Raw genomic sequence first — 10427 nt, 5'->3', positions numbered from 1 at the left:
GTAAGGTTTTCTTGTTGGTACCAGGCACTGAACCATTGAGCCACATCCTCATCCCCTTTTAAAATGTTTTTTAAATGTCTTAGAGACAGGGTTCCACTAAGTTGCTTAGGGCCTGGCTAAATTGCTGAAGCTGGTCTTGAACTTGCGATCCTCCTGCCTCAGCCTCCTAGGTCGCTGGGTTACGCACCCAGCTTGTGCAAGGTTTTCATTCCATCTCAGGTTCTCTATGATCAACCTGTTTTGGTGTCACTTAAAGGGCTCGTGACAGCCAGCAGGGCCTCACCTCCAGGGTTTCTGAGTGTGAGAACACAGGAAGGGACCTGAAATGTGGCCTTTCTAACAAATCCTTAGGTCAGGCAATGCTCCTGCTTGGGGACCACACCTTGAGAGTCACTGAAAGTGACTTGAACATGAGATGAGTCGACTGGAGACGCCAGCCCCTGAGGCCAACTTCCGTTTCTGCTAAGTGACTGTTCGGAGGCACGTAGCAGGTGCCATGTGCCATGTGCCATCTCAACTGTGAAGGTGAGAACCAAGCAGCCTTCTCCTTGGAAGCCTTTTCGCTGCGGTTGCCATGGCAACAGTCAGAGCAGCCAGGAAATTTGGGGAACAGAACCGTGGGGTCCTTTGCTGTATCGGGGAGAGAAGGTAAAGGTCCTGGCTTAGCTGCATGTGGATGAAAACGTGGAGGAAAGACAAGGAGGAAGGACGCGAGTTTCACAGTCTCCTCTCACCTGGGGACACCCTCCCATTTCCTCCCTAACTCGCCCTGGCTTCTGTGTGCAAACCAGGGAAGGGTTTCAACCCCATTACATAACAGAGAGAGGAACAAAGGGAAAGGTGGTGGTGTGGGAGGATCAGGGGAGTAGCAAGGAGCAAAGAAACTCCCAGGGCCTTGAGAATCACCAGCCACAAGGACATTCACGCTTATTAGCCCAGTGCATCCTTGCCCAAACCCAGAGGCCCCCAGGATCCCCAAGGTCACACAACTGGCTCAGCCTTGGCTTAGCCCAGATAGGAAACCTGATCAACTGTGGCTAAAGGCCCTGTTTATTCTTTCATCTCAGCACTGCCTGTTTGAGACTGTTGAACTTTGGGCACGGTTGTGAGAGCCTGGGTGTGTGGGGGTGGCAGGGAGGCAGGTCTGGGGAAGTTATTTGAACACTTCAGGGAGTCAGGGTGGTCATGGGTCTGGGCTTTGTCTTGACCGCTACGGCGTCCTCCTGTGTCTCTGCTCTCAGGCTGGATCCAGACAGCACCCCGTTAGTGCACACTCGCCCCAGCCTCCAGGTCTGACTTCAAGCAGCGATGCTCAAATTTGAGTGTGGATCAGAGTGAAGTTTATTTAAAATTTCCATCTCTGCCTTGCCTCCAGAGAGTCTGATCTAGTGATTGGAGTAAGGGTGCCGCATGACGATCTTGCTGCAGACACAGATGGCCTGCTAGTGGCCACTGGAGTCATCCAGGGGCACTGCTTCCCTTGTACTTCCCCTGGAAGTCCCCAGATTTCAGGAACGTCTGGTTCCGGTCCCACCACTGCCCATGCCTAGGAACTCCAACAACTTCATCTGGTCCCGCAGCACTGTCAATAGACAGCTCACCTGGCAGTCAGCAGGCCACACTCTGGTTTAGTCACCCTGGCTGCCAGGGCCTTTATTCTCTGTCTGGGGCCCTTTGCAACAGAGGCTAGAGCACAGAAAAACACCCCATGTGTGGTGAACAGAGTTCAGGGTGCACCAGCCAAAGGGGGCTGCTCCACTTCTTTGCCTCGGTTTCCTCATCTGTAAAACAGAGAGGAGACCACATGCCTATCAGAGTGCTTCAGGAAGTTCAGGGTCTTCTGAGGCACAAGGGCAGGCACAAGTTTGGGTCAGGGGTTGACATCAGGGAGGTGGGTCTCAGACCCCCTCCTTCCTCTCCTCTTTGACAGTAGTAAGGCTACTCTCCACCTTGCTGTCACTCATTCATCCTTTGGTATCACGTGTCTCAGGACCCCAGTAGGAGGGCAGGGACAGAACATCCACTTCCCCATTTTGTTGATGAGAAGACTGATTTCTTAACCAGGTTAGAAGATAAATAGCTTTGGCCAAGGCCAACTATTTGATTAGCAGCTAAAAGGAATTGGGCTCCTGATCTCCAGGTGGAGGTTCTATTTTCCTGAACTTTGGTAACTGCCTTGTACTTGCCCTGCAGGGTTACCCCCATCCCCCCAGTGCTGTGGATTCAGCTTGCATCCTACAGGAAACCCCAAGGAAAACGGCCAAGACAGTGCTTAACTCAGTGGCTTGGAGTGCCACTGGTGACACTTCAGACACTGTATCAGATAACTGGTATGACATTTGTGACATTTGCAGTATGAATGTATGTATGTATGTATGTTTCTAGTGTTAGGGGTAGAACCTAAGGCCCTGAGCATGCTAGGTGAGCACTTTACCCCTCAGCTACATTCCCACAAGAAGCAGCCACACCCCTCTGGTATCTGTGGGAAAGGTCAACCCAGCCCCTCCAGGCACCATGCTGATGAGGTCCTTCTTTTTTTTCACTTGTGAGGACAGATGGCCCCATCTTGGCTCCACTGGGCATGAGCCCCTGCTCAGGCAGAGGCTTAGTAGCATGATTTTGGAGCCCTGAGTCCAAATGGAACAGGAGAGTCAGCCAACTGGAACAGGGTCCCGAAGCTCTCAGCCACGGGCGCTGCCTGGTTAGGAAGGTGGAGAGCTGTGCCAGCGTGGGAAATGGTGCCCTTCAAAGGTGAGAGCTGAGCAGACGCTGCCCAGGGGCTGGGGAGGGTGCCCTTGCGACACAGTCCCCCAGATCCAACCACTGGTGAGGATAGTCTCACCAAGGACACAAGCGAAGTGGGAAAGGTTGGATGTGTTGGGAGAAATGGTAACCGTGTAAACACCGACTAATTGGACACCATCACCTGTCTGAGCCTTTACACACTCATCTATCAAATGGGATGCTAAGTATCAACTTCCAAGAGATGTACAGTAACAGAGTTTAGCACAGTACTTGGGATCTAGTGGGTGTTGAATAGATAGATGGTCATCAGTGCCCCACCCCCCACAAACAGAAGCACATCCTAAGAACTCTATATTTGGTTTTATAGAATAAGGAAAAGCTTTGAGGGATCGTGGTGATTATAAGCTACTGATACAGGTAAGCTGCCTTAGTGGGATGCTCCTCCCCCTGGCTGGGCACAGTGGTGCACACCTGTAATCCTAACCTCAAGGCCAGCCTGGGCAACTTAACAAGACCCTGTCTCAAAATTTTATAAAAGGGCCTGGGGATATGGCTCAGTAGTAGAGCACCTGCCTAGAAGGAGCAAGGCCCTGTGTTCTATGCTCTGGCTGCCCAGTCCCTGAACTTTTTCACTGCTGTAGGCCCCTGAGTTTTCAGGTTCACATTTAGGAGAGTGGGGGTGGTGGGGTACCACCTGCAGCAGAAAAAATCTCCACCCTGGTGGCCGGCAGTGCCACTCCTACCATCACACTTTGTCCAGCCAGTCATCCATGCGTGGCCACATGTGCACCTACTCTGGGTCAATCCTCTCTGTCATTGTGTTCTGTGGAGACAGCCCAAGCAATATGCAAACACACAGAGCCCTGGACAAGCTACAAAGTCCTTGTCTTGCAATCACTCACCTTATGTCCAGCTGTGGCCAATGTCCAGTCCCCCAGCTGGGCTTTCATCCAGGCCTAGACTGTAACTCCAGCCCCTCCTGCCTGGGGGGAAGGGTCCCTGTCCCTTTGGTTCTTTTCACTCAAGCCTAAGCTCCTAAGCTCCAGCCTGTTTTTCCAGAATCTTCTGTGCCTTCACCTGGCACCTGCTTCCAGCTGCTTGCGTTTGCTGGGACTCTGAGTGGGGAGGTGTAAAGAGGAGGTGGCTGCTGGGATTCCAATGCTCTGGAAACAATTTAATAGAGGAAATACTCTGGGCTGGACACACTCAGAGGACCAGACAGTCCCGTGGGAGCTATTACTTCCGGCCAAGAGATCTGAGTGGCTTTCCAGAGATGGGAGCATGGGCAGGAGACGCAGATGTGAACATGGAAAAGAACCACACTCCAGCTGACTAGAGGTAACACACAGCATTTACAAGGATCTGTCCCGCTTTGGTGGAATGCAGAGATTGTTGATGAAAAGTTAGCCGATCAAGCCGGAAAGACAGGGTGGCATCAGATTTCGAATGTCCTTGCATCCCAGGCTTAGGATCTATTCATTCCACAAGCTTCCATAATGCACCTGCCACGAGAAACTTGAATTCAGCAGGCAAACTGGATAGGAGCAGAGAGTTGTCCAAGAGCCTTGGAACAGGTCTCTAGAAAAAAGCTTACTGACACCCGATCCATGGATAACTTGAAGATTCATTTATTTTAAACAGTACCCTAAGGAGCGAGCCCCCACCCCGCAAAAGAGCAGGGCTGCGCCGGAAGAACCTTGTGGTTCTGGGGGTGGCTGGTTCTTCTGTATGCACTGAGTCCAGCATGATACCAATGTCAACATTGCTTGTTGACTTGACTTCTAGGCCCTAGCTACAGACCAGGCAAAGAAAACATTTAGAATGCAAACCTCATCAAGTTCAATCGTGAAAATGCAAGAGTTCAAGTTGGAAGCAGAGGTGGGGGCAGGGCCAAGAGAAGGACAAAGCAAGGATGCAGCAATGAATTGAGACACACTGCCAAGGATTTACGGATCAGAAAGTAAAGGTCTAAGGCTACTGCTTCAGTCATCAAGATGACCTACAGAGAAACTAAATTAGGTACATAAACAATTATGCTAAAAGCTGTGGATGAGGGAGGAGACGAGGGTTAACTGGCCTAACTCATCATTAGCAGGACTCAAGAGGTAACATCTAAAACATCAGGCCTGAAAACACTGATTTATCAGCTTGAAAATAAGGACCAGAAGAGAGTTCAAAACAGGGTAAGAAGTTCTCTTGCCTGACTGGGCACAATAGCGCATGCCTGTAATCTCAGCAGTTTGGGAGGCTGAGGCAGGAGGATCTCAAGTTCAAAGCCAGCCTCAGCAACTTAGTGTGGCCCTAAGCAACTCCGTGAGACCCTGGTCTCTAGATAAAATACAAAAAAAAAAAAAAAAAAAAGGCTGGGGATATGGTTCAGTGGTTAAGCACCCCTGGGCTCAATCCCCAGTACCAAAAAAAAAAAAAAAAAAAGTTACACTGCCTGGGTAGCAAAGAGGAGGGGTAAGGAAGGGGAACCAAGGAACTGGCAGGAAACAGTTGTCCAGAACCCCCATAGATATAATTTTGACTTAAGAAGCATACATTTTATAGTCATTGTGGTTTAGGTATTGGGAGCCAGTGAAAGTGTTGGTTCTTGGGCTTAAGTCAAGGTTGCTGGGATATTTAAAAATAATTTATATGGGCTGGGGCTGTAGCTCACTGCAGAGTGCTTGCCTAGCACTTGTGTGGCAGAGGGTTCTATTCTCAGCACCACATAAAAATAAACAAATAAGGGATGGGGTTGTGGCTCAGAGGTAGAACACTCGCCTAGCATGCATGAGGCACTGGGTTCGATCCTCAGCACCACATAAATGTAAAATAAAGATATTGTGTCCACCCAAAACTTAAGAATAAATATATTTTTTTAAAAAATAAACAAATAAAATAAAGGAATTGTGTCCATCTACAACTACAAAAAAAAAAAAAAGGAATTTATAAAGCTGGGATATAGCTCAGTGGTGCAGTACTTGCCTGGTGTGAGCAAGGCTCTGGGTTCGATCCCATTCCCAGCAGTTAAAAAAAAAGTTCATATATATTTGACTTAGAATAAGTAGAACATTTATAAAGTGCTCAATTTGAAAGATATGAAGAGTATCGAGTGAAGCCTCTCCACCCTGATCTCTGTTCTCCCAGTTCTCTGGGGATAATCTACTTTCCACTTTTTTTTTTATTAATTTCCAGACATTTTACTCACACACAGGCAAATAAATAAATAGGCACAATATGCTTTACATTCTTCCTCTACATCTGACCACTATTGCCTGAAAAACACTAGAGTAACTTTCTCTATTGACTGTTTTGAACTTTTGCTTTTTTGGTACCAGGGATTGAACCCAGGGGCACTTACCCACTGAGCCACATCCCCAGCCCTTTTTATTTATCTACTTTTATTTTATTATTTTATTTTTTAAGAGAGAGACAATCTTTTAATATTTATTTTTTAGTTTTCAGCGGACACAACATCTTTGTATGTGGCGCTGAGGATTGAACCTGTGCCGAACGCATGCCAGGTGAGCAAGCTACCACTTGAGCCACATCCCCAGCCCTTTTTAAATTTTATTTTTTAAAAATGTTTTTTAGTTGTAGTTGTCAATACCTTAATTTTTTTATTTTTTGTGTTGCTGAAGATTGAACCTAAGACCTTGCACGCACTAGGCAAGCACTCTACCGCTGAGCCACAACCCCCGCCCTATCTATTTTATTTTGAGACATGGTTTTGGTAAGTTGCTTGGAGCCTAAATTGCTGAGGTTGGCTTTGAACTCTCTGTCCTCCTACTTCAGCCTCCTGAGCTGCTGGGATTACAGGCATGCACCATCATGCCTGAATCTGGATCTTTTATCAATTTTATCTCTGAGATGATTTTATATCAGCAGTAAGCCTCCTTGTCTTTTTTACAGTTGGATGATATTCATGTATGGATATAAACACAGTCAATAGCAGGCCTATTGCCACACAGCTCCACCAACTGGGTATGGTTAAACTTGGATCTGATCATATTCATAGGTGAAAAATATTAGCTCAGCCAAGTTTTGTTCACTTGTTTCTTTCTTTTTTTTTTGTACCAGAGATTGAACACAGGGCATTTAACCAATGAGACCTATATCCCCAGCCCTTTTTGTATTTTATTTGGTGACAGGGTCTCGCTGAGTTGCTGAGGGCCTAAGTTGCTGAGGCTGGCTGTGAACTTGAGATCCTCCTGCCTCAGCCTCACGAACTGCTGAGATTACAGGTGTGCACCACCATGCTGGCTCAGCCAAGTTTTAATCTTTCATTTTGAGACAGTGTCTTACTAAGTTGTTGAGGCTGGACTGGAATTTTTTTATTTTTAGTTGTAGATAGATGCAATACCTTTATTTATTTATTTTTTATGTGGCACTGAGGATGGAAACCAGTGCCTCACACATGCTAGGCAAGCGCTCCACTGCTGAGCCACAACCCCAGTCCTGGACTAGAACTTTTGATCCTTTTGCCTCAGACTCCGGAGTCACTCAGATTCCAAGTGTGTGCCTCTGCTCTCTGTTTATTTGACTCTCCTTTGATTTTGTCAGTCTTTGGGCACACATGGTTTTCATTTTTAAGTAAGGCAGATTTCTCAATCTTTTTCATTTATGACTCCTAGGGCTTGTATAAAGCCTCTTTGGAGATATGGATACAAATTCCTCCATGGATTTTTGAGATTGTTTTTTTCCTTCTCCTGTAAAAAAACCCATTCAAGTATTTAATCCACCCAAAATTTTTGAGTGTAAAAAGTGAGGTGTGTATTCAACCTATCTATTTTTCCCCCAGCTTCCTAGTGATAGCGTGCTTTTGGGGAGGGAGTGTTAGGGAGGGACAGGAAGGCAGCACAGTGAACCAGGCAGGAAAAGAAGCGTCCCTGGCCAGGGAGTGCAGGAGAAACTGGATAGAGTAAGGAGCTGCTGAGATCATCCAGGTGAAAGGTGACCCAGGTAGGCCTGCACCAGAGAGGTGAGGCCATCCTGGGGGTAGGATCCACAGGATTCAATTACTGATTCATGGGGAAAAAGCAAAAGAAGTAAAATGCATGTTTTCTGATATTTCCTCAGTGATGTTGTTCTTTGCAGAAAGAAGAGACCCCTGTCTTTAGGAGTTGTGGATTCACAGAGGCAGGGGCAAGGAATCAAAGTTTAAAGAACCAGTTGGTCATTCAGGGAAGATGTCCAACAAGGTGCTAAAAAGGTGGAACACAGTATCAAATATCTGGAGGGTGGGCTTCTCCAGCAGCTCTCTCCAGGGCCTAGTGTAGGAAGCAGAGGAGCTCACTGTTCTGTCCCTTAGTTGGCTGTGGTGTGCCCCACCCTGAAGGTTATTGCATTCACCAAACCTGTTGGAGGGAGAGTCTCAGTGGGGGTGGATCAGCCTGGTTTCTGGACACAGCAAGCCCAATATTGGTTATTACTGAGGTAATAATCCCCTGTTTATACAGAACTTAATCATTTTCACAGTTATTTTTTATTTTTATTTTTTTTGTGGTGCTGGGGCTTGAACCCAGGGGCTAGTGCATGCCATACAAGCACTCTACCAACTGAGCCATATCCCCAGCCCACAGTTTCTCACTGTTCCAAAAGGAATTCACAGAAGACGCTATGAAAAATAATCCTAACAGACGCAGTGGCTCACGTTTCTAGAGCCCTGAACTGGTGTGCGTGGTCCTGGGTTCGAATCGCCTTAGCTAAATCCTAAAGGAACTTGTACCTCGCTGCCCCCAGGGTGGGAATCAGGCACAGGGGCTTCTCACTCCCAACAAAACCAGACAGACTCCGAACTGTCTGCGCCCTCCCCGCCGCTGGGATCCAGCCCTCGCCTAGGGTCCCGCCAATCCCCGCCCCAAGGCCGGACAGCATTCAAATCCCAGCCCTGCGCGGTCAGGCTGGAGGCACCCGCACCAGCGGTTCTCACAGCCTCGCCATTTTCAGGTGAGGACACGGAGTGCCGTGGAGGAGATACCGCGGTCACAGTGAGCGGCGGCCCGCAGCAGGAGGCCACAGAGAACGGCGCTCAGCCACCGCCTCGCAGCAACCCACGAGAGGGTGGACCGCAGGCCGGGGGCAAGTCAGGGTCAGGCGCGGGAAGCCACGGATACTGCCGTCCGCCCCGGAACTGTGTGCCTGGCTCGGGGGCGGGGCCGCCGGTCGAGGCCCGGGGGCGTGGCCAGTCTGGGTCCTACCAAGAGCTCAGACGCGCAGGGGGGAAGTGGGAGGAGGATCCGCCTCGGGAGCGCGCGAGCCGCTCTGTTGGGCGGAGCCTCGGCCGCGGCGGCCACGCCCCCACCCCCACGGCTGCACGGACGGTGGTAGCGTCTCAGTGGTGCGGCCTGCGTCCTGCCCCGGTGCCCGGGAGAGCTGCCGGGCCGCCCGCGGTGAGTGCACTGTCTTGCGGGCGTGGGGTGGGCGAGGTCCGGGCCTCGGGGGTTCCGGGTTGCCGGACACCTCTGCCCGCTAAGGCCGCCCGGCCCTCGGCGCTGGGTGGACTCGCGAGTCGGGTCGTGGCGCTTTTCGCCCGACGCTCGCGCAAAAGGCGCGGCTCCCACCTCGGCCCTCCACCGGATGACCCTTCCCCTCGGGCTGACCTCTCGCCGCGGCTTCCACAGACCGGGCCGAGAGCGCCCTGGCTGTCGGCGGAGGCTCGGGTCTCGGCGTCTGCGGACTCGCGCTCCAGTCAGTCCCGCGCTGCCCTCGGGCTGAGCCGCGTTCCCTCTCCAAGCCTCAGTTTCCCCTTCTATACGGCGGGGCTCGGGAGGCAGCGGGCTCTGCGGTCCTTTACGTGCGAGGCGCTCGGCGAGCGTGGATGGGCTCCTAATCAGACCTGCAGCATCAGGTGGCCACGGTGCGGGGCGCCTGGGCAGCGCCCGCCGAGCATCCCTGGGGCAGTACCATCCCGGGTTCCTGCCCGGCGGCCGCTACGACACACCTTTGCCCGGCCCTGCCGGGAGCCCTGACACCCATAACTCGCGGGAGCAGCAGTGTCGATCAGAGGTCGAGGTCTGTTGAGCGGCCGCGGGTGGGGGCTTTCAGGCACCGACCTCGACCTTTGGCTTTTCATTTCTCAAGGCGAGTCACCGTTGTGTGAGCTAATGACCAGTCCTGAGCAGTTTGGGGCCCTTTCATGGAAGGTGACTGCTTCTTGTCTTGGACCCATAAAGCTGCAGCCTTCTTCCTGAGCCTGGCAAAGCTAGAGAAGAGGAAACACAAGCACAAAAGGGAGACCCTTCTGCCTGGGTGGTCCTGGGTTTGAGACGTGGCCCCCTTGATGGGTTACTGAACTTGATTGAGCTTCTGCTGGCACAGGCTGCTGCCCCCACAGGGTTGAGGTTTTGGGATCAAGACAGGTTCCAGAGAGTGGTATTGAGAACTGTAACGTTCTTTGTAAGTGGAGCAGCTATCTAAGCCCTGGGATCTGGTGTCCTCACCATATAGTGCTGTAATTCCTCTGGCCTGTTTGTGGAGAAGGCGTTGGGTCATTAGCTACACACAAACCCTGTGTGGTCACAGAGTGGTGGTGGAGAAACAGTCCAAAAGGCCAGGTTAGCAAACCAGAGCATCCAGGGGGTCCACTTTCTTCTAAGGAGTTCTTATTTTTCTTTTGAGAGAATGGTTCTTGACTTTTGTACCTTCTTTTGTGGGAAATAGTTTCATTAAACAGATAGCTTAATTATTGTCAA

The 10427-nt window shown here is 50.4% G+C and overlaps 1 protein-coding gene and 1 long non-coding RNA gene across 3 annotated transcripts in view; one reads left to right on the top strand and one right to left on the bottom strand.

Annotated features, from left to right (window-relative positions):
- Positions 1–1034: 1034 nt before the first annotated feature.
- LOC144367467 (uncharacterized) lies at positions 1035–8976 on the bottom strand. The gene is made up of 2 exons (XR_013426877.1): positions 3648–8976; positions 1035–1781 (listed from the first exon to the last, which is right to left on the bottom strand). It is a non-coding gene; the product is annotated as an uncharacterized LOC144367467 (long non-coding RNA).
- Positions 8977–8985: 9 nt separating this feature from the next.
- Positions 8986–10427, top strand: part of Por (cytochrome p450 oxidoreductase) — a 51772-nt gene continuing 50330 nt past the window's right edge. Inside the window, exon 1 of one of the 2 annotated variants that reach the window (XM_021728577.3) lies at positions 8986–9125. The gene's annotated coding sequence lies outside the window, so the exon portion shown is untranslated. The remainder of the gene's footprint in view (positions 9126–10427) is intronic. The other variant, XM_013360067.2, reaches the window with a different exon arrangement.

This window comes from Ictidomys tridecemlineatus, chromosome 10 (assembly GCF_052094955.1).
Source record: "Ictidomys tridecemlineatus isolate mIctTri1 chromosome 10, mIctTri1.hap1, whole genome shotgun sequence".
In the NCBI taxonomy this organism is placed as follows: domain Eukaryota; kingdom Metazoa; phylum Chordata; class Mammalia; order Rodentia; family Sciuridae; genus Ictidomys; species Ictidomys tridecemlineatus.
This window is presented reverse-complemented; position numbering and strand designations above follow the sequence as displayed.